The sequence below is a fragment of the Argentina anserina genome, chromosome 1 (genome assembly GCF_933775445.1).
Source record: "Argentina anserina chromosome 1, drPotAnse1.1, whole genome shotgun sequence".
Taxonomy (NCBI): domain Eukaryota; kingdom Viridiplantae; phylum Streptophyta; class Magnoliopsida; order Rosales; family Rosaceae; genus Argentina; species Argentina anserina.
This window is the reverse complement of record NC_065872.1, coordinates 11,762,285-11,784,637: the sequence shown is the minus strand read 5'-3', so window position 1 is coordinate 11,784,637 and position 22,353 is coordinate 11,762,285. Positions and strand designations below refer to the sequence as shown.

At 43.1% G+C, this 22,353-nt stretch overlaps 1 pseudogene; it reads right to left on the bottom strand.

Moving 5' to 3' along the window:
* Positions 1-356: 356 nt before the first annotated feature.
* LOC126789816 (polyadenylate-binding protein 2-like) lies at positions 357-3,760 on the bottom strand (annotated as a pseudogene).
* Between the last annotated feature and the right edge of the window lie 18,593 nt (positions 3,761-22,353).

Here is a 22,353-nt window from a genome sequence, read left to right as displayed (position 1 = left end):
CCTTTTTTCTCTTTCGTTTTTTTGAGAACTTTCACCTTCTTTTTTGAGGGGTTTGTGGGATCTCGGGTACTGACATTAGCAATTCTTCTTATTTTGAAACAACAAGAAAGTTTGGGTTTAGAATTATCCAAAATACTGGAAGGATATCAGAGCATTAAGAAAGGAATCATTACATCACATTGTTGAACGACAGTAACTACGGTAATCGCACTACGTCCACAATAAGGTTCAGTCTAGAACTACCAGGAGAAGGAACAAACATCCATTCATACATATATAAATGGTTTTTATACTGGATGATGCGCCATCAATCAGATGAAATGTTTTCTAGTAGTAGCGCAGGATGGTAAGTCTTTCTAGTAATAGGGCATGTATCGTGCTGGCCTTCTGAAGCTGGGAGCCTTCCTGCAGCATATTTCAAAATGATTAATGTTAACATGTATCAAAATTCTCGCAACTGTCTAGCCAAAGGTATTAGAGTAAAAGCACCAACCCATATCCATAGGGTGAATAGAAGTAACAGGGTACATAAGGGCTCCTGAAGTGGTGTCCCATATAGGGACTGTAACGTCTTGGGCGGAATTGCTTCATACCAGGAACATTGGTCCTTTTAGGCAAAACCTAAAGATACATTACACAATTAACAAACAGTTACCATAATGATGAAATAACAGAAAGCAATATCCAAAACCAAAAAAGTCTAACATATCTCTTACTTCCCCAGGTGTTATGATAGATTGCCACACAAAAAGGGATTAAAAAAAAGGAACAGAGAGAAAATAGAGGGAAATACCTTCAGTTGCCGACGATGCAACTCAGATTAATTTAGAGCGAGAGCCTCTTGAGTAGCTTCTGCTTCCAGGAATTCCACATAGGCAAAACCCTTTGGCTGGCCAAATCTATCTGTCAGTATAGTCACCCTCTTAATTGTGCCACATGATTGAAAATGCTGCTGTACTTCTTCAGGAGTGCATGCGTAATCAACCTGAAAAACATGGTTTCATCCAGTTTTGATGCCAGAGCTGAGTCAGTAAAAGAGACAATATACAACACAACATGTGCAACTGAAAATGCATTCTTACAAGAAGAAACAGCATATTTAAGTTGAGTTTGGTAGATCATAAAACCTTGTTTAGACTGGTTGAACTAAAAGAAAACATAAACATGTGTCACTCACGCTGAACAAAAATTTAAATATAAAGGCCAATGCACAGGCACACAGAAACACAGATATAAAACTAGATGATTATATAAAAGACCCTTTAAAATTACATTTGATTTTTGGACTTGTGAAAACCTATCTATATCACCTGCATTCTAGTACCAGTACATTCTATGCTAGACAGCCTCACCGCTCTCATTCACTTATTTCCACATTGTAAGACACATAGTTCAACTTGATCTAGTGCACCCAACATTCAATGATATAATCAATTTAGACCCGCAAGGACACAAGGGATGTTTGGTCTGTTCGCTGTACATTTTCACTTTTACTCTAATGTGAATGTTTTTTTCCAACTCTTTTCCCAATAGTTCCTGTTGATTCCAATCAAAACAAGTCTATAACATAATGCAATGCCTTTAACAAATTCTCCACTAAATTCTCAGACTAGTCAACACACAAGTGCGCAGACACATACAAGCACCATAAGGATAAAAGTAATCTTAAAAGAATAGGCCTTCTTTTCCCAATAGTTCCTGTTGATTCCAATCAAAACAAGTCTATGACATAATGCAATGCCTTTAACAAATTCTCCACTAAATTCTCAGAGTAGTCAACACACAAGTGCGCAGACACATACAAGCACCATAAGGATACAAGTAAAAGCTGAAGAATAGGCCTTCCTTTAACTAACTAAATAATCTTCAAAGAGATGAGAACACAAAAATAAAATGACGTCATGCAATGACAAACAGGAGCAACAACAATATCATATGATTAAAGCACTTAAAGCAAATAGGCAAAAAAAAAAGTATCTTAACTGGGTGGACACAAATGACAAATAAGAGAACTTAAGCTATAGAAAAGCAGTATCATGAACCCCTCACCACATTTTCTAAATAGGCACAAATTCCTGAGGCACCAACTAAGCAGATAAACTCTGCAACTACAGTTGTAAATCCATCTTTCCTTTCCTCTTCAAAGGCACTTGCAGCCTTATCCTTGAAGCCTCACAATTGGCATCTTTCCTCCTTCCCTCCTCTTGGTAAAATCTACTGTGAAATTCGCTCCACTTCTTTTTTTCCTAATTAAATCATGTCATCTATCCACAACTTCTTCTTTTTTTCATATCTTTCTTCTTCTCTTTTTTTTTTCAATTTTTTTCTTTCTTTCTGATTCTTTCTTTTCTTTGTTCGTTTTTTTTTTTTTTGATCTTTCAACTTCTTCTTTTTTAGCACACAATACACATGCTTGTCTCTAGTGACAGCTAATGATGCATCAGACTACATGGACCATCCTCAATCTCATTGTAACATTGCCAGTGCCTATACACAGACATTAGGGAGTAACAATCAGCATGCCATAATTGTACGATATACAGTGAGTTTGTACAGTTGACATACTTAACAAGGTCTGAAATCGTTTAAATCCTATCCAGAAGCTTAGGAAATGAAAACATAAGAGCGGGAAACAAATTGCAAGGATTCGCAAAACCCAGATTATCAAAAATCAGATCATTGTGGTTTGTAAAAGAGACCAATGGAGGCATAGATTCTCAGATGCTTTGAAATTAATCTTACTCTATTTTTGTAGCCAAAAAGTGAGATATACAAACTGTAAGGTGTGACTAGCCAAGATCCAGAAGCTTTAAGCGAGAAAAACATCAAAGTTAAGATTTAGTATTTATAATTAAGCTGCTTATTATTGACCTAAAGTAAGCATATATAGTAGAAGTGAGCTCCATCGCATAACCAGGTCATGAATATCCAAAAGAGGAAAGTAGACTAAGAGATATCAACATTCTGGTACTCACATTGCCAACAAAAACAGAACATTCATCAGTCACTTCCTTATTTGCCTGAGGATCAGCTGCGGTAACAGGATCTAAGAAAAATGAAACAGTGGTTAGTGAAAGAACATAAGAAACAGGATAACTTGAAGTCCTAGGGACATGAGAGTTTTCAGATCATTGAAACAGAAACACTATCTCAGTTCAACCAAAACAAAAGATAACACAAACTGATCTGGAGATATAATACAAGCTGCACGACATCGAATAAACTCTCTCATAAATCAGAACCATCAGAGCATATAATATGACTTCGCCAGGCCTAATAACAAAGAATCAAAGCAAAACATCGATATCATATCACAAAAGTTATCAAAATCAGTGAAACAACAACAGATTCAAGTAAAATCAGCTTAGATCATACGAACACAATACACAGCTCTACAATATTATCAAGAACAACAAATAAAATCTAAACAAGAAGCAGGAAAGAAAGAAATAGAGATGAACAACCTTGCGCAGCACTCAGCTCCTTCGCCATGGTGTCCTGCATCTCGCGGAGAGCCGCATCTTCTTCCTCCTTCAAGCGCAATACAAAACATCAGCACATTGATTCAATTCAATACTTCATGCACAAATTTCTGCTAATTTTACTAAGAAGTCGTTAGGGTTCTGCTAATAACCTTGACGACGGCGGCGGCGGTGGACATCTCGTCTTTGCCTTCGACGTAAGGTAAGTCGAAGTCGGCGTCCATCTCCGCCTCTTCAGGAATTTCGGCTCCGTAAACCTCATGCTCTTCTTCGGCCATCGCTCTCTATTCTTTTCTTTCTGCCGCGTCTCTCTGAAATTTTAGATTTCACAAATTTAGTGGTTCGCGGTTATTCTATTTTTCGCCTTTTATATCTTACATATGGGTATAGATGTCTTTTCCCAACGTTTTAAGAGCATATTCGCTCTTCTTCAAATTTTTACAGGTTTTGGCGCGTTTCTTGACGTTTCTTTGGGACCAGACGTAACAACATTCCAAGAAGCATTGGAGACTGCGCTGGATATGCTGAGAGACCCGCTGGAGGTGATCGAGTAGTATATGTAAAAGATAATATTGTCCTTTTTGTTTTCAGTTGAGCACAACCACACTGGATCACACAAAACTCTACTTAATTCACACACACTCTCTCTCAGACTCTCACAACCAGTGGCGGATCCAGAATTGAAATGTCACCTGGGCTAATTTCAAGGGTGGACATAGGATTTAATAAAGTTAACTGTAACTTTGGGCGGAGGCCAAAAATTTTTTTTTCAGGTTTACAACATAAAGTGTATGAAGTTCATATAATTAAAGGTCAATTAAACATGTCGTTCTACAGTATAACAGTAGAAGTGTAGATGAGAGCAGAGAGAACTTCGGGCGGTCGGGCCTTCGGCAAGGCGGCGGCAGGTAGTGGTGGTGACGGGCTTCAATGATTTAAAAGAAAAGTAGTCGAGTAGAGGGAAGAGCTGAATAACATAAGAAATACGTCTGAGAGAGAGTGAGAGAGACTTCGTCCAATCGATTGGTTTAATTCTTTTTTCTAATAGAATCGTGGTGGTCACGGGCTTCAATGATTTAAAAGAAAAGTAGTTGAGTAGAGGGAAGAGCTGAAGAACATAAGAAATACGTCTGAGAGAGAGTGAGAGAGACTTCGTCCAATCGATTGGTTTAATTCTTTTTTCTAATAGAATCGTGGTGGTCACGGGTTTCAATGATTTAAAAGAAAAGTAGTTTAGTAGAGAGAAGAGCTGAAGAACAGAAGAAAGACGTATGTGAGAGAGTGAGAGAGACTTCGTACAATCGATTGGTTTAATAATTATTTTTTAATAGATGCTTGGATTTTTTTTTTCTGGACTGAAATCTCACCTGGGTTGGATCCGCCCCTGCTCACAACCGCATTCCTCCATTCTCTCCATTCTCGTCTGAGTCGTCTCCTCCACCCTCCACACTGAAAAAAAAAAACCAAGCCGAAGTTGGCTTTTGATGAATTATGTAAGTACTTCAACCCTCTTCTTGTGTTTTCAATGATTTTGTTTTTGTTTAGGATTCGGGTTTAGATCTGGGTTTACAAATAGAATTCTTTGTTCTTGATTTGAATGTTCAATGTTTGTTGACTTTGATCTTCTATTTCTTATTTATAGGTAGATGAAGCTATGTCAGAAACACCTAATCCTTCATCAAGTCCAAGTGAATCAACCATGGGAACCTCATCAACTACTCCTAGCAGTGAACCACGTTTACTCATGCTTCCTCCTCAATCTGCAACACCACTCAGCGTTCAACCAAGCAGTGAAGAAGAAGTTGTGAAGAGGAAGAACGCCTCAGAGGTGTGGCTGCACTTTGTGAAGTTGAGGAATCCAGATGGTTCAAAGATGCAGAAACCGAGAGCCAAGTGTAAATATTGTCCCTAGACTTATGCTTGTGATTCAAGGATCAATGAAACAACAAGTATGCGCACCCACATGCAGTACCAATGCAGGAAGTGTCCGGCATACATTCCATCAAAGAAACAGAGGCACCTTTCTTTTGACTCTACTAAGGAAGGAGGTAACCTTAAAGTTAGATTCTATGATCTTGATAAAGCTAAGATTGCGCTTGCTAAGATGACTATTAGGGATGAATTAACATTTTCTTTTGTTGATTGGAATGGGTTCAAAGCTTTCATGAAAACTATTCAGCCTCAATTTGTTGTGCCTAGCCGTAGGGCAATTTGTAAGGACATTTGGAATTTATATATTGCTGAAAAGGAAAGAATTATGGAGTACTTGGCTAGGACCAACACTAGGGTGTCACTTACCATTGATACATGTACTTTAGTTTAAAATATAAATTACCTAGTGCTCACTACCCATTGCATAGATGAGTCTTGGACCTTGCATAAGAGAATTATTAACTTTACAGTAATTCCAAACCATAAGGGAAATACTATTGGAACATTGATAGAGTCATGTTTTGCTAAATTGGGGTATTAAGAGGGTTTCTAGTATTGTGGTTGATAATTCCTCAAGTAATCAAGTTGCACTCGATTACATGAGGAAGAAGATTGGGAATTGGAGGACTTTGATGTTGGAGGGCAGTTCCTACATGTTAGGTGTTGCTGCCATGTTTTAAATTTGATTGTGAGGGATGAGATGGAAGAGTTGGGTGACTCAATTGAGGCGATTAGGAATGTTGTGAAGTATATTAGAAGCTCCTGCTAGATTGGATAAGTTTAGGCAGTGTGCTATTAGGGAGAAGGTTGAACACAAGGGTGGTGTTGTGCCAATGGATGTGTGCACAAGGTGGAACTCCACCTATTTCATGTTAGATGTTGGTGTGAAGTATAGCAAAGCTTTTTCAAGACTTGATGATGAGGATCAACTATATGATGAATATTTTAATGAGAGAGTTGGTGGGGGGGGGGGGGGGAGAGAGTTAGTCCTCCAACAAGGGAGGATTGGGAGCAAGCTACTACCTTAAATTTCAGAATTTTTTTTATGATGCAACACTTAGGTTCAGTGGGACTAAGGTAGTTACTTCAAACTAGCCTATTCAATGGATTTATACTATTTGTGATGAGATGGAAAATTGCATCAAGAGTGTTGATCCAATTATGGTGAGAGTAGAGACTGCCATCAAACTAAAATTTGACAAGTATTGGAATAAGGATATCAATTCAGCCCTCCTACTTGCTATTGTGCTTGATCCAAGATATAAACTGTTGTACATTGAGTTCTTTTTCCCAAGATGCATAAGTTGAAGAGTGAAGTGAGGTTAACCGTGGAGGAAGAAAAATACATGGTTAAAGAGTCACTTGAAGAAGTGAAGATGAAGTTGCGTACTCTATATTCAGAGTATTGTATCTCTGATCCAGTGGTTGCACAAGCTTCTAGTGAACTTGCAATATTATAAATAGGCTACCTAAACCACCTAAAAGGGGTAATATATTCTTAAGTCCTTAACTCTTGAACTTATTCTGTACCAGATTCTAACTTAAGCTTCGGAGGGTCAAAGGGGTGGGCGCACCACTGGCCCTTTGACTTTAACTTGTGTTGTGTGCAGGTCCCACTGAGTTGACACATCATAATATAATGCTATGAGGTTAGGTTCCCCAGATTTAACCCCCATAACATTTGGTGCTAGATGGAGGGTCATCGTTAGCAAGACTCTTCCAGCTTGATACACAATGGTGACTCTAAACGAACACGAGAATCCACAATTGGCCGCCGATCCCTTCCCCCGGAGGTGGACATGACGCTTTCTATAAGACTGTTCCCTGATCCGTAGTTCAGGGCCAGCGAACTGTTCCCTAATTCGTAGACCACAACCGGAGGGTCGTCCCAAGTTCCCTTCACGAATCCCCGAGCCACGCTGGAATTGGCTGTCCAAGTCTACAAGAGGCTCTAGGCCGAGATGGAGTTGGAGCGCTAGGCTATGCGTGCCACCTTGGCACGCTTGGCTGCGCTTGAGAAAGAACAACAACTCCTTCGGACCGCTCTTAAGGGCCGAATAAATGTGGATGAGGCCCTGGAAATGGCGTGACAGCGGTTCCATACCCCGGATATGAGGGTGCTGGTCGCGACAGAAATGCTCGCGACCCCACGACGTTAGGAACCACCATGCAAAACGGTGCAAATCACCTAGCCTCTGATCAATGCTTTATTGGACGGACCGCCCCTGACACCGTAGTATGTCGACCAGGGCGCAGAGAATCATGAGATATATCAGGACGACCCAGAGGTCCCCGTGGACCTACCTACGTAAGATCTACAGACTCAGCTCCTGCTACGCATGAATGATACTTTGGAGCAACTGACCACTAGGGTCGACATGATTAAGGGCCGAGTAGGCCCGTTCACTCAGATGGTGCAAGCAGAGTGACGTTCGTTGGGGGATAAACCTCTCTAGGCAACAAGTACAATAGGCGCTCTAACTCGTACACCTATTTGGAGAACTTCCATTCTGCCTTGGCCAACACGCGGTACACAGACGCCCTATCGTGCCATGCATTCCAAGAAACACTCACTAATGAGGCCTTGGGCTGGTTCATCAGTCTCCTCTCGAACTCGGTAGATTGCTTCAGTGAGCTTACAGGCAAATTCCTCAACCATTTCATCTTACAGGTCGAAGCCCACCATGACACCAGCTCCCTATTAAAGATAAAGTAGAGGAACAACGAGAAACTCTCGATGGCAGACCGCCACGGCACGATGCCATGATCTGGATTACGTTCTTGCCTTGACAGCATTCTGGCAAGCGCTCAGGCCGAGAGATTTCCTCCATAAGATCAATGAGAATCTTCCCAAAATATATGAAGAGCTAATAGAGATGACTTCACAGTGGGCGGAGGCCGAGTACGGCACTTTTGGAAACCCAATAGAGCAGGCTTCTCCACACAGACCAATGCCCGTGATGGTGGTCGTCGGTCCGCGTGGGACAGGTTAGACATACCCCAGGGCGCTAACAAGCAAGACACCCGGGATGGAAGTAGAGGAGATAGACATTGAGACCGCCAGGGTAGAAGAGGTCAGACAGACCCATACCCCGCCTAGGTTCACAATCTCCCAGTGGGGAATTGGCAACTGGGAACCCTCTAGAATAAGGTTTTCACAAGCCTAACCATGTCCTATACCGACATATACGAACATCACAAAAATCTCCTACCAAGGCCCCCCATGAAAAATATCACAAGAGGCCGATGAGTAACACGGGCACGTATTGTTCTTATCACGATGACTCGAAACATGACTCGGGGACGTCTGTTATACGTTGAGATCCGCCATCAAGGAACTAATACTTGAAGAAAAGTTAGACCGATACAAGACCCCGATAACGAATGCAACCGCCATAAAAATCCATAAGGAAATAGCAACCTAGTGCGACGGAGCGATCCGACCGCCACCTGACAGGTCGGTAAAAAGACAACAGACCTTGGAGCTCTTCGAGCTCAACCAGGGTGTAAAAGCCACACTGGCCACCTGTGACACAATTCAATTTTCCAGCCGGCAAGCGGTCATCCGGGCCTCCCAGACTGACCCATTGTTGATAACTGCACAAGTAGACCACTATTCGTGTCAAAGGGTATTGATGGACACCGGGGCAACGGTTAGCATAATATTTGCCAAATGTTATCCCCAACTTAAACGGGATTGGGGGAAGCTTTACAATAACCAAGACCCATTGGTTAGTTTCTCCGGAGAGGTTGTGCAGCCCCTTGGCTCTGACCGTATGACCTTATCGCTTGGTTCGGGGTCGAAACAAGCCACGATCACCAATCGATTCCTAATTGTAGACTGTCCATCCTCCTACAACATCATCTTGGGCCGATATGTGTTGTGGGGACTACAGTGCATAATTGTCGGGCACATGCTTATGCTGAAGGTGCCAACCCCGGGTGGAATTTTAACAATCAGAGGAGATGAGGTCGATACACTCAAGAACCATCTCGATCTCATCTCAGCCGGACATGGACCGCTTGAGATGCTATCAATAGCTCCAGCATAGGACATCAATGATCTGCAGGACCAGATCCCAGTGGAGTGAGAGCCCTCCAAGGTACAAAAGAAAAAGACCACCAAACACCCCCCCCCCCCCCGAAGGCACATCCGACAACAATCGAAGAGGTGAAGTGGATAAGTCTATCAGATGCATATATGGACAGAAAGATAGGGATATGGATGGGTTTATGACCAAATCTCCGGGACCAGCTGATGACGTACCACCGGGAACATCAACATGTCTTTGCCTGGTCATATGTGGACATACCTGGAATCTCCAGTGACTTCATTTACCACAAGCTAAACATCTTGGAAGGGTCAAGGCCGGTGCACCACAAGCACTGGGCCTTTGATAAAAAAATGTATCAAGCAATTCAGGCCGAGGTCAAACGACTCTGCGACATCGAATTCATCTGAGAGGTCGACTACCCGAGGTGGGTCTCTAACATGGTAATGGTCAACAAGCCAAATGGCTTATGGCGGATGTGTGTAGATTACACCAACTTGAATCAGGTCTGCCCAATGGACAGCTTCTCCCTCCCCCAGATAGATCAGCTGGTAGATATGACGACCGATTTTGGGCTGTTAAGCTTCCTGGATGCCTACTCTGGCTACAACCAAATCAAAATGCATCCAGACCACCAAGAGAACACTGTCTTTGTGACTGACAAAGGCATATATTGCTATCAGGTCATGCATTTCGGCTTAAAGAACGCTAAGGCAACTTATCAGATGGTGATCACTCGGATGTTGAGAAAGACATTGGCAAGACTGTGGAAGTCTATGTGGATGATATGGTCATCAAGAGCAAAACGATGGAAAGGCATATTGTCAACCTTGACAAGATCTTTTCCATTCTCATCCACTATGGCATGAGGTTGAATCCCGAGTGTGTGATAGCCGTGGCCGGAGGAAAGTTTTTAGGCTTCATGGTAAGCGTGAGGGGCATATAGTCCAACCCCAAGAAGGTCTAAGTGATAATGGACATGAAGTCCCTAACGAGTTGGAATTAAATCCAATGTCTCGTCGGCCGAGTGGTGGCCCTTGCCCGGCTTATCTCCCGCCTAACAGACAAGTGTGTCCCATTCTTCCAATTGCTCCGGACCCAGCACAAGAAGGATATCACATGGGGTGGGGCCAAGAGCAGGAGGCAGCTTTTCTCTGGATCAAAGAACACCTAGGATCAGTCCCGATGTTATCAACCCCGGTTCATGGGGAAGTTATATTTCTATACATGGAAGTTTCCCAAACAGTGAAAAGCTCCGCCTTAGTCAGACCGGAAGACAACAATGAGCTGCCGGTATATTACAGCGACAAAGGTCTAAATGGCCTTAAGACCAGGTACCCTGAAATTGAGAAGCTTGCCTTGGAACTAATCACCACCGCCCAATAACTTCGGCAATACTTCTAGGCCCATACTGCCCATGTGTTGACTAACCAACCACTCCGTCAGGTACTTCAGAAGCCGGAGACCTCCGGGCGATCAGTAAAGTGGACAGTTCAACTTGGGGAATTTGAGATTCGGTTTAAGCTCCGGACGGCGCTGAAAGAACAAGCTGCAGCCAGTTTCATCCCAGCAGGAGCAACAAGTTAAACCACCACCGATGCAGCCGCACCGACACCAGTGTGCCAACTATATATGGATGGTTTAGCCAACAAGAACTACAATGGTGCATGTGTGATTAACATTAACCCAGAGGGGATGACAACCCATATGCTATCCGGTTCAAGTTCAAGGACTCTAATAATACAACTGCGTATGAGGCCCTGATCTCCGGGATACAGTTATGTCGAGAGTTGGAAGCCACCAATGTCTATATTTTCAGTGACTCCCAATTAGTGGTCAACCAGGTCGATGAAAGCAATTAATCCAACCTACCATGGCTCACCTCATACCAGAATTTGGCTGGGTCATTAATCTAGAAGTTTGACAACTTTGAAATCAAATAGATCACTTGAGCTAATAACGCAAAGGCAAATGCACTGGCCCGACTACCTACCTCTGAGCCTGGAGTGAAAATGCTCGGGGTCCATGTGGAAACTCTAGAACAACCAAGTATCTCCCGACCTTATTCAGAGATTTTTCCATTGAGCAGGCTCAACCGCCATCTTTGATGGATCCCTTTATCACATTCTTGACAACAAGAGATTTGTCGGCCAATGAAATCTAGGCGAAGCACTTAAGGCATAAGGCTGCACTCTACATGGTCTGGGACAATAAGGTTTGTTGGTGCGGAAAGTCTTTCCCCAAGCTTAAATATTTGTCTCCGGAGCATGGCCGACAAGTGTTAAACGAATTACATAGTGGGGTATGGGGAAACCACACCTAGGCAAGGAACCTGGCCTTTAAAGCCCTCTGGACCAGATATTACTGGCCCACGATGGATGCAGACTCTAAGACCATAGTCGGGGCATGTGTACAATGTCACCAATACGCTAACTACATCAGTCGCTCGTCTGTCCTACTTTCAGTTATTGTATCTCCAGTCCCTTTTGTACATCGGGGGCTCAATTCAATTGGGGAATTACCGGTTGCCCTAGGAAAATTCAGGTACGTCATTGTGGTAGTACACTACCACACTAAGTGGATAGAGGTAGAACCTATGGCTAAAATCACCACCGACCGGGTGATAAGCTTCTTGTGGCGATGTATATACTGTCGGTTTGGTATTCCAGAGGCTTTTGTCACTGATAATGGTACTCGATTTGACAATAATAAGTTCAGGGATTTTAACCAAAGGCACCACCGTTTTGTATGCTTCTTTGGCACACCACCAAACTAATAGACAAGTCGAAGCCGTCAACAAACTCATCAAGCGAAACATGAAAAAACACTTCAATGAGACCACAGGAGTCCCATCTGTGCTATGGGTCCTCCAGACAACCCCCATGACCGCCATGGGAGAGTCTCCATTTTTTTTAGCTTTTGGCACTGAGGTCGTAATCCCAGTAGAGATTGAAGTCCCCTCTGAGCGAGTCAATGGCTATGACCCGAACACAAACGCCGCCGGCCTCCAGCTCAATATGGACTTGCTTGAAGAACACCGGAAGAAATCCCACTTACAAAATATTAACGGCAAACAACACATCGGCCGACACTACAACAAGAAAGTTCACCCGTGGCCCCTGGCGGTTAGTGATTGGGTGATGAAAGAGGTCAAGCCCTAGCCTGTTAGATTAAACTCCAAGTGGGAATGACCCATGGAAATTATTGAGGTGGTCGAGCCGGCCACGTTCTATCTCTGGGGCACGTCCTGAAGTAACTAGGCGCACCCTTGGAACGCCTAACATCTCTGTTACTTCCCCAAGCAAACCCCAGGTTATGCAATCGCCCAGTGTTATAACTCCAGTTTAAGTCTCTAATTTTAAGTATTAATCTCCATTTTGTTTATCTCCGGATTATCTTTGTATTATTCTCCTATGGACTTAGTCAAGTAATGAAGAATTTCCAGACATGTGTGTGCATTGAATGTCTTCATTAAGTTCTCCATCTTGGTTCAATCCCAATTTGTTACACGATTACTCGCCATATGAACTAAACAAAAGTCAATTGCCAAGGGGTGAACCACCCCGGTAATTTTTATTCTCCAAATTCATACAACAATGTTTACAACATTAAGCAAAAGAACCAAAACTGATTATTACTAGGGCCTGCCAAATCGGCTGGGGATACATTCAAACAACAAAGAAAATGAGAATCGCTCATGTCGGGTCCTGATACCATATCTCCCGAGAACACGTCTCGGCCTCTATTTTCCTTTCTCCGCTCCCTGATGCTATCATCTACGATAAAACACGACAGCAATCAAGCAGATTGACCTTACTACCCCCCTTTGGTAGCACTCAAACTCGGCAGACAAATGGTGTAGTAGGGATCCAACTTGGCATCCGGCAGGCTGCACTATGCTTTTGGAGGGGTGGGAGGAGCTCTCAATCCTCCTACGGACCCTGCACTAAAGCCAGTCTAGCCAGAATGTTCACGGCCGCCCTTCAGCCGAAGGATTCAAAGAAAGTTTAGCATGAGGATAGGTTTCTACGCCTATCTCACACATGAGGCTGTGTTTTTACGCCTAAATCAATCTATGAAATATATGCAAAAACGTTTGGAGGGAAAATTTAGGGCATCTTTGTGGCTTCAAAATCCAGAAAGGAAACAACATACTCAAAATCATGGATACTTATTGTGTTTCACCCTTGAGATAATATCCTTTTATAGAGGGAGGCACCACGATTCAACGACCAAGATTCTTCGAGGAAACATAGAAATTAAATTTGGCAGGTACACCTAATTATGGTAATCGGATAAAACAGATTGACGTGTTGAATGAATTTATGACCGATAGTTTTCCCTAGGTTTGACTCTGCAATCGCCATTTATTAGGTAGTTTAACGTTTTAAGCAGATGAATGGGGATTGACACCGATGTTTTATTTCGAGCCTGGGCCAAGGTACACAATAGTCTAATACTAGGCCCAGTGGGCTAAAAGTTTGTTGATGGATACAAATATGAAAACTCTAATTTAATATCAACAATTTTACAAGTGTTTAAAGCATCATATTCATTCAATAGCTCGGCTGAACCGGTCGGACGTGTGTATATATATATATATATATATATATATATATATATATATATATATATATATATATATATATATATAAAGGCAAAACATGCCATGGCTACCCTATCTCCCGAAAACTTCACCTCTTCCCTCGATCGTACAATATTTGTGGCTCTGAAGATGCCATCGGAGGATTCGCACGTGTCGGGGCTTTAGAGTTTGACACGGAGTTATTTGGCTGGGCACGCTAAGGAGGCATTGGAGACTTGGTTAGAGTTTTCCCATATCCACGGCCGACTCCGAGACTTCGGGTCTGCACAGGGGGCAACGGGGCATTTTGGGATAAGAGCATCAGGAGACTAGGCACGGTCTTGGCGGAAGGCATCATAAATTAGGAATGCTGCCCCGGTACTGGGGCTGAATTCTGTAGATGCCTCTGAGCTTCTTAGAAGAAGTCTTAGTGCCCGTCATTGAACCCATCACGCCGCACGTCGTTGCACCCCTCTAAATAGTTCTCATTTGACCGCTGCAACGCCACCACCCTCTCGCTCTTCAGCTTCTCCACATGCTCTTTTTTCCGCCACCTGTAGCTGCAAAGAGAGGTCCAAGTCTTTCTCCTTCAGCTTCTGTTTCAGCTTCTTGGCCCACTCCGCATCCAACTTGTCCTTTCACTCCTTCTTCTGGGTCTCTAGCGTTGTTACCGCCTGGTTCCACGTATTTTCCTTCTTTCTTAGCCCCGCCAGCTCCTTCCCTTTCTTCGCTAATTGCCCCTCTAGCTCCACAACTCTGGCATTGCTCTCAGAGAGCAAATTTTCCGCTTACAGTTCCTCCACCGCCCTGTTAGCCGCATCCACCCGGGTGACATCGACCACCTGCCGGTCCTCAAGCTCTTTCACCCTCACTAGGAACGACTCATTTGCCGCAACATACTCCTGAATGACCCGTTCGTATTCGGCCGCCTTCATTTGATATTGGGCCTCCATGAAGACCGTTACCTGCAAAGGCATCGGTTAGACTTACATACGGAATAACTTAGCAAAATGATTCCATTCAACCTGGAAACTTGAAACATCCTTACCCGGGTAAGTATCTTCTCCACCTCGTGGATGTTCATACAAGTATCCTCGATATGTCGGATCGTTGCCCCTGGCACATGTGCCTCATCTTCCCAGCCATCCTCTTCACATGAAGCGCCAGCTCTCTGACCTCGACCAACTCAGGCATGACCCCGGCCCGAGTTTCACCGCTCAAGGACTTCACCATCTTGGCTCTCCGATCTTGGTCCCCTTCGCTTCAGCTCCTCTTGTGTTGTTGTCTCCCTTCGACCACCCGCTCCTGCACCTGTATCGAATCGACTCCGGCCGGATGGCCACTTCGGTCGTTGGCACGACCAATGCGCCTGCTTGTGGTTCCGGTATTTCCAACGCCCTGGGCATTTCTCCCGACCTTCCGGCCACATCCTCTGGTACGACCCGTTGGATTACCAGCTCTTCATTAGGCTGCTCCGTCTCCGCCTACAGATTCTCCATCCCCCCCCCCCCCCCCGCCTTTCCTCCGACTTAGTCAACGCCACCACCTCTTCTTTTGAGGGATCATCAATCGCCACTCCCTCTTTCGGGACGTCTATCAACTTCCCATCCCGTGCCACTCTCCAGTTGCCACCACCTGGGATAGATGTCTTCCTACAGTTTCTGTGGCACCATGGGAAAGCCTTGCCTCCCCCCACATCCACATCCTTCGGGCCCCACTCATGGACGACCTCCTTGATCCCCAGTATCTTGTCATCTTGTCATACTGCCTGGGCTCTTTCCTCTCCAGTAACTTGATTTCTAAAATCATTGCAATAAATACTTGTTAAACTCTGGCCACACTAAAACACAACAACAGCTCAGACCACTCACTTACCGCCGATTTGACGACGTTGTGCGCTTGATACACGCCCATCGGCACCAACGATAGATTGACCTATCTGCATGCTCCTTAATGGCGAGCATGCACCTCATCAGTCACTTCTCTATCAATAGCGACAACTTCATGTGGATCGGCACTACCGGCCAAAACTTTGTTAGATTACTAGTATGATAATTAAAACTAGGCAACATACTCCACAAATAACTTACTAAGAGCCTAGACAGTTTCGAGACTTGGAAAATCAATGTCTCCTTCTACCACGCCCCCTCCACTATGAACGCCCGATCTCGCCAGTTAGTGGGGGTAGAGCTTGGGGCTCGAACACCAACGCGGCGAATTTCTTCCCATGGGGAGCCATCCTGATGCACCCCCCGCTCTCCCATTTTGGGGACAACTGTAGCGATCAGCAGACTAAAAACTCCCGCCAGCACGATTTCTCTTGCCTCATCGCTTGGAACACCGATATGCTCTCGAGAAGTTGCATCCACATGTTGGGCGTAACCTTCCCCGGGGAAATGCAAGCTAGACAATAGATATTGGATGCCGAACGCCATCGGGATTGTCAGTCTGCACGACAATGCTTGCTCCATAATATAGCATGCTCCTTTCGGCGGCATATGGAATAACTTCCCCTCGGCCAACGACCTCAATTTGATGACCGCCGGAATACGATATACATCTCGGATGTTTACCAGTTCCTCCGCCATGGCGTCATGACCGGGCGGATCAACCCTCTTGTCACTCAGCCACCATCTCTGGTTGTCGCCGCTGATTCCCACCCACTCGTTTTCCCTTTTGTCAACCATCTTGGTACCCTGCAACAAAATACTAAACAGGTTAGTTGACGACCTCGTGTCGCTCATATGGGACAAACCCCGGGAATCGCCCTCTCCCCACCTCACAGTCCGCTCTGGCGTGTTGGCAGCCGACGGATCCGAGTACGAGTCCTCAGATCCGCAACTCCCAACAACCTAGGCCGATTTTCCCATTCACTACAACTCCCACACTAACACAGATTAGCCCGCACCCATTAATCCCATCAACAAACAAAAAAGCAAACGAAACTAAAAATATCCCTCTGGAGGTTGTGGTAGAACTGAAGTAGTGATTCCCATGGTTGCAAACCCGGAAACTGTACTCTCTTCTTATCACAGTCGTCGGGATATTCTTCTCTTCCTCTCTCTCTCTCTCCCTCCCTCCCAATATTCAACAAATGTGAAACAAGAACACAGTTCACTCTCCCTCTATATGTAGCCGCTCGGGCTTATCCAAGTCGTCGACCCAAACAACCCACAATTGACGGATCGATGATGCTCGCGCCACTTTCCAGGTCATAGGCCACTCTCCAGGTCAATGATGCTCGCACACCTAGTTAACCCATGCGTCCAATGCGGAGGTCCTTGACCAGATCTATGGGTGCCCATATAGTCAACACCTGACTGGGCGGTCAGTACCTGAGTTGGCGGTTAGTACATGACTCAGGCATACCTAGGTCACTCTAGATCCATGGACGCTCCGAGCGCGCTAGTTAACTCATGTGCCTAGCTCCGAGGTCTTAGGTCATTCTCCATAGCCATGTATTGGCCAAACTGGGTCTTGAGTAATTTAAAATCGAATATTTGCGCCGAAGATTAAGATATGAAACTTCCCACCCAATAAATCTCCTCGACCGGGGACTTGGGAACTTGTTAATACCACCCCCTGAATGGGGTGTCTCCGTCTTAATCTCCTCTCCGACCGCTGGACCAGTGGCCGGAACCGTAGCGAACCCAGCTGGCGGGCAATCTGGTCCGATAGCCTCACTATATGCACGTGTATCACCATTAACGCTACTCACGGTGGCTCGTCTAAATGACAGACCCTATGTGCTAGCGCATATTCCCACATTGAAGGATGAGCTAGAGACATTTCCCAATGCACATATAAATAGGCTGCCTAAACCACCTAAAAGGGGTAACATATTCCTAAGTCCTTAACTCTCAAACTAATTCCGTATCAGATTCTAACTTAAGCTTCAGAGGGTTAAAGGTCGGTGCATCGCTGACTCTTTGACTCTAACTTGTGTTGTGTGCATGTCCTACTGAGCTGACACATCAGAATATAAGGCTACGAGGTTAGGTCCCCCGGATTTAACCCCCGTAACACTAAACATCTTACCATTCCAAGAAAAATGGCAAAAGGAAACCACTTTTTGTTTTTTTTTTTTTTAGAAAAAGAGACATTATATTTCACCAACAAATAAGATTACATCAAGATGAACACTAGGTGGCATAAAAAATATAGATTCCCCATGCTCGTCCCTACCAAGACTACTAGGCACATGACTATTACAAAAAAAAATAATAGACATGAGCCAGCCAAAAAGGCCCAATCTCAAACCAATCAAAACGATTTCAGAAGTACGTAATCAATACCTACTCGCCGTCAATCTCAAGAAGAAAACTGTTCTAATAGCATCACATACTAAAACTTCTGACATATTTGCAAAGACAACCATCCCAATTATATTGACACCAAGAATTAACCAGCAATTAAATAGGCCCTGGAGATGATATGCACCATAATCATGGTACACACAACGACACAATTCACCACCCAATCTTACCGACACCCGAAACCCTCCTCAACAGAGGTGGGATGAGAAAAACAAAACCCAAATAAAACCCAAACAAAACCCCAAGCCCACCTACTTGACCCAACCTAGGCCACCTCCACAGATATACCAGAAAACAACACGCCCAAAAAATGATCTGATATGCCACCGCCGACTTCCGATCCTCTAATGGAACCCTAGCAGTTAACGCGTGCCAATGCCAGATTTCCTCCAGCTGAGCCTGTGACAGAGATATGATGTAGTTCCTCACCGTTCAAGATTCAAACCACTTAGAGTACTAATGATGTGGAATGATTGTCCTTCAAACTCATTCTTAATTTCTTGTATCGATATCTTCTCCTATAGTTCACTCTTTTATCTGTAGGACATGTCGATGTCTTCTTGTACAATTCACTCTTTTATCTCTAGGACATGAATAACCTCCACCATCTACGTCAATTTTTAAAGGTCTACGTCATTTATTAAGAGAGCTGAAAATTACATCTTTTTTTTTAAGATAAACACATTGATGTTTTATAAAATTCGTTGTGGCCTGAATAGCCATTATATACTCCTCCATTGTGACAAAGCAACAAACAAGAATCATGAGGAAACTCAAAGCTAGTATACAACATGTAACTATTCTTTAAAACATGGGGACACTCAATTATTCCTAAAATTTGTCTATTCTACAACTTAAACAAGCATAGCAATAGGTAACAGGACTATCTAAACTTTCCCTTTGCCCTTCACACTAGGGCATGGAATGTTACATGGGGCTTGGAGGCATAAACCATCTCCAATTGTAGCTTCCTTCCTCTCTTTGGGTTTGTTTTTAGAGCCATAAGGTCGGCCCCTCTTTTTTTTAGCTTCATCACTAGACTCCCCAACTTATTGAGGCACTAACACACCACTTCCATCCTCGAGAAGGCCAAAAGCTTTAGTCGTGAGCTTTATCCCTGGCACCTTCACCCTCTTAGGAGAATTGTGTGCCTTGTCCTTCAATAGCAGCACCTTTGGTTTCTTTGGCAATGCCGAAGCTGCCTCCGATCGTGCCCTCTTCAAAGTAATCAAAGGAGGCTCATGATATGGCTTAAAGCCTTGGACGACTCCCCCTCCTCACGGCTTCAAATGTTCAGCTTCCTCATTGTAGTTTTGGGAGCAAAGAGATTTCGTGCGATTGAAGGCAGCGGGGAGACATCCACACCCTTGAATTGAAACAAGCCATCTAGGAGGCTAATCTGAGGCAATTTAGGCAGAGCAGACACGACACTAGAACCCGGCACCACACCCGAGGCATGGTTAGGGTATCCATACTTGAAACAATGACCACCCTCATGGAAGACAAGATCACAATGCTTACAAACACCATGAAGATGCTCAAAATCAAACTCAATTTCCTCAATCACCCCTGCAGTAATCTTCAAAGTCTTCTTCCTAAAGAAAGGTTTGTTAAGCCCTCGAAAAACCTTAACCTTAACCCTAACCTTTTGATGATAGGTATACATGTCATCATCCATGCACACATCTGAACCTACAACTGATGCCACATTCTTGATGTATTTCTCTTTCTCCAACGCCGGCAGGATACCCTGTAACCTCACCCAGAAATACAACTTGTTCATCAGAATAGACGAAGGAGATCGTAGTCCATTATACTCCTCCACAAGCATCGGAGCATGCCGATATTACCAAGGTCCACCCCAAGAGATTGTATTGCGGTCCTTGGCTATATTATAATGGAAAACAAAAGGCGAAGGTCCACGTCTTGAACCCAAAAACCTCGACGTAGCTTCCAAAACCTACAAAACACACTTTGCAAATCCTTGACCTCCACCATATCAGTGGTCAGAGTTTTGGCCAAAAGAAAAGTGTTGGTTTCGATCGGAGGATCCTCCGACAGATCCATGGAAGAAACATCAATAATATCACCACTAGCAAGAGCCATGGATTGTGCAAAGCTAGCAGTAACCTTTTCAAGACTTGTCATCGTGAATAATGAAAGTGAAAGAATTGGTCTGAGGAGGCAGGATAGTAAAAATAAGTGAAATAAGGGTAGCGATTGCAAAACCCTAATGGGAGCGGCTACTAGGGTTTCTTGCATAATAGTATCACAAAATAAAGATGTAAGTGATGATGATCTTAATTCTCCTCATCAATAGAATTTTGATTGCCAGTGGCTTTAAATTACATCTCATTTTATAATCCGCACTCCCACTTATATTTTATGGTCAAAATTAACTTTTAAAATGAAACAAAACACGTAATACTAAAAGAAAAATTTAAGTTCAAATGAGAGTGTGAATTGTAAAACAAAGAGTATAAATTTCAGTTCTATTTATTAATTCATTATTTGGTATAGCAAGGAAGTTACTTTGGAAAAATACAAGTGGGGAATATGGTTTGGTGTTACTTAGATGTATGTATGTTGTTCTCCTCTTCCTACCTATCAACTAGTTGTCAGGCCGCGCTCTGCATCGGCGTTAGCTAGCGTCCTTGGAGCTAAGCAAGGGTTACCTGACAAATTGTGTAGGCAGTAGTATGTACGAGAAATATTTAAAGAGGTGTTCATCATGTTTTGTTCTACAATGTACCTAAAACACTAGTAGCACTTTCATATAGCTCTAAACCCCTAAATTCATCGGGATCCGTTCGTAGTCATATAAACTCATACTTCATAATTCAACTTGCTGAAGATAAACTTAAATCCACTTCTAATTTTGAATAGAAAATAGTAGTCAGTCCATAATAATTTCATAAAGCACCGGAAAAACACATAGCAATACGAACACGTTAATCCAAGAGTAAAAGAAAGCGAAAATGCATCAATTATACACCGCCCCATATACTTAATATGTGCATTGTAGCTTTATATTCTTGTGATTAAGACTCAGATCCCAAAATGCAGAAGACACAGAACCTGCAAAACATAAAATTCTATTTAAGTAAAAAAATACAGCAAAGGAAGATATGACCACCTTCAGCGCAAAAAAAAATTATATTACTCACCAGTCTGACCTAAAATATGTTAAATACAAATTTAAAAAGCATACAAATTTTCACCACCTCTTTAAACACAAATTGTTATTCCAAATTTTAAAATAAAGGCTTCCTTGGTGGCATAAATTGTGTAGACAGTAGTTTATAGGAGAAATATTGAAAGAGGTGGTCATCATGTTTTGTTCGTCAGTGTACCTAGAACACTTGAACTTTCAAATAGCTCTAAACCCCAAAATTTATCTAGATCAGTTTATAGTCATATAAACACATGCCCCAAAATTAAACTTGCTGAAAATAAACCTGATCCACTTCTAATACAAATAGAAAATATTTGGATCATATCACAGTACTGTCATTAAGTTACGAATAAAGAGTATGAATTGCCAACTAACAACTCAGCAACAATTCTAGTAGAAATAAAATTAAAAAGAGCAAAAAGAAAACTGCACTACACGGTATCAATTACAACCAAACAAAAAGAAATTCAATCTCTGCTTCATTAGAAGCTCAATTATATATATACCCACATAGGCACATACATATATGAATACTGAAACTATAAGATCCGCCTCACCTGAATGAAACAGAATTCTCGTGCTTGCAAAGGATTTTCAATTGGATCAATTACATGTCTTGTATAAAATTAGAGAATCATCTCCGTACTTAAGAGCCAATAAGAGCAAAACAAAATAAATATGAATGATCGTTTAACAGATGCGAGACAAAATAACTCAAGTTGCAAACACATCACAAAAAATACAATAAGTTACCATTAGAACAACCAATCCGATGATGCCTAACTCAAGGAATAATATGCACCTTGAAGTA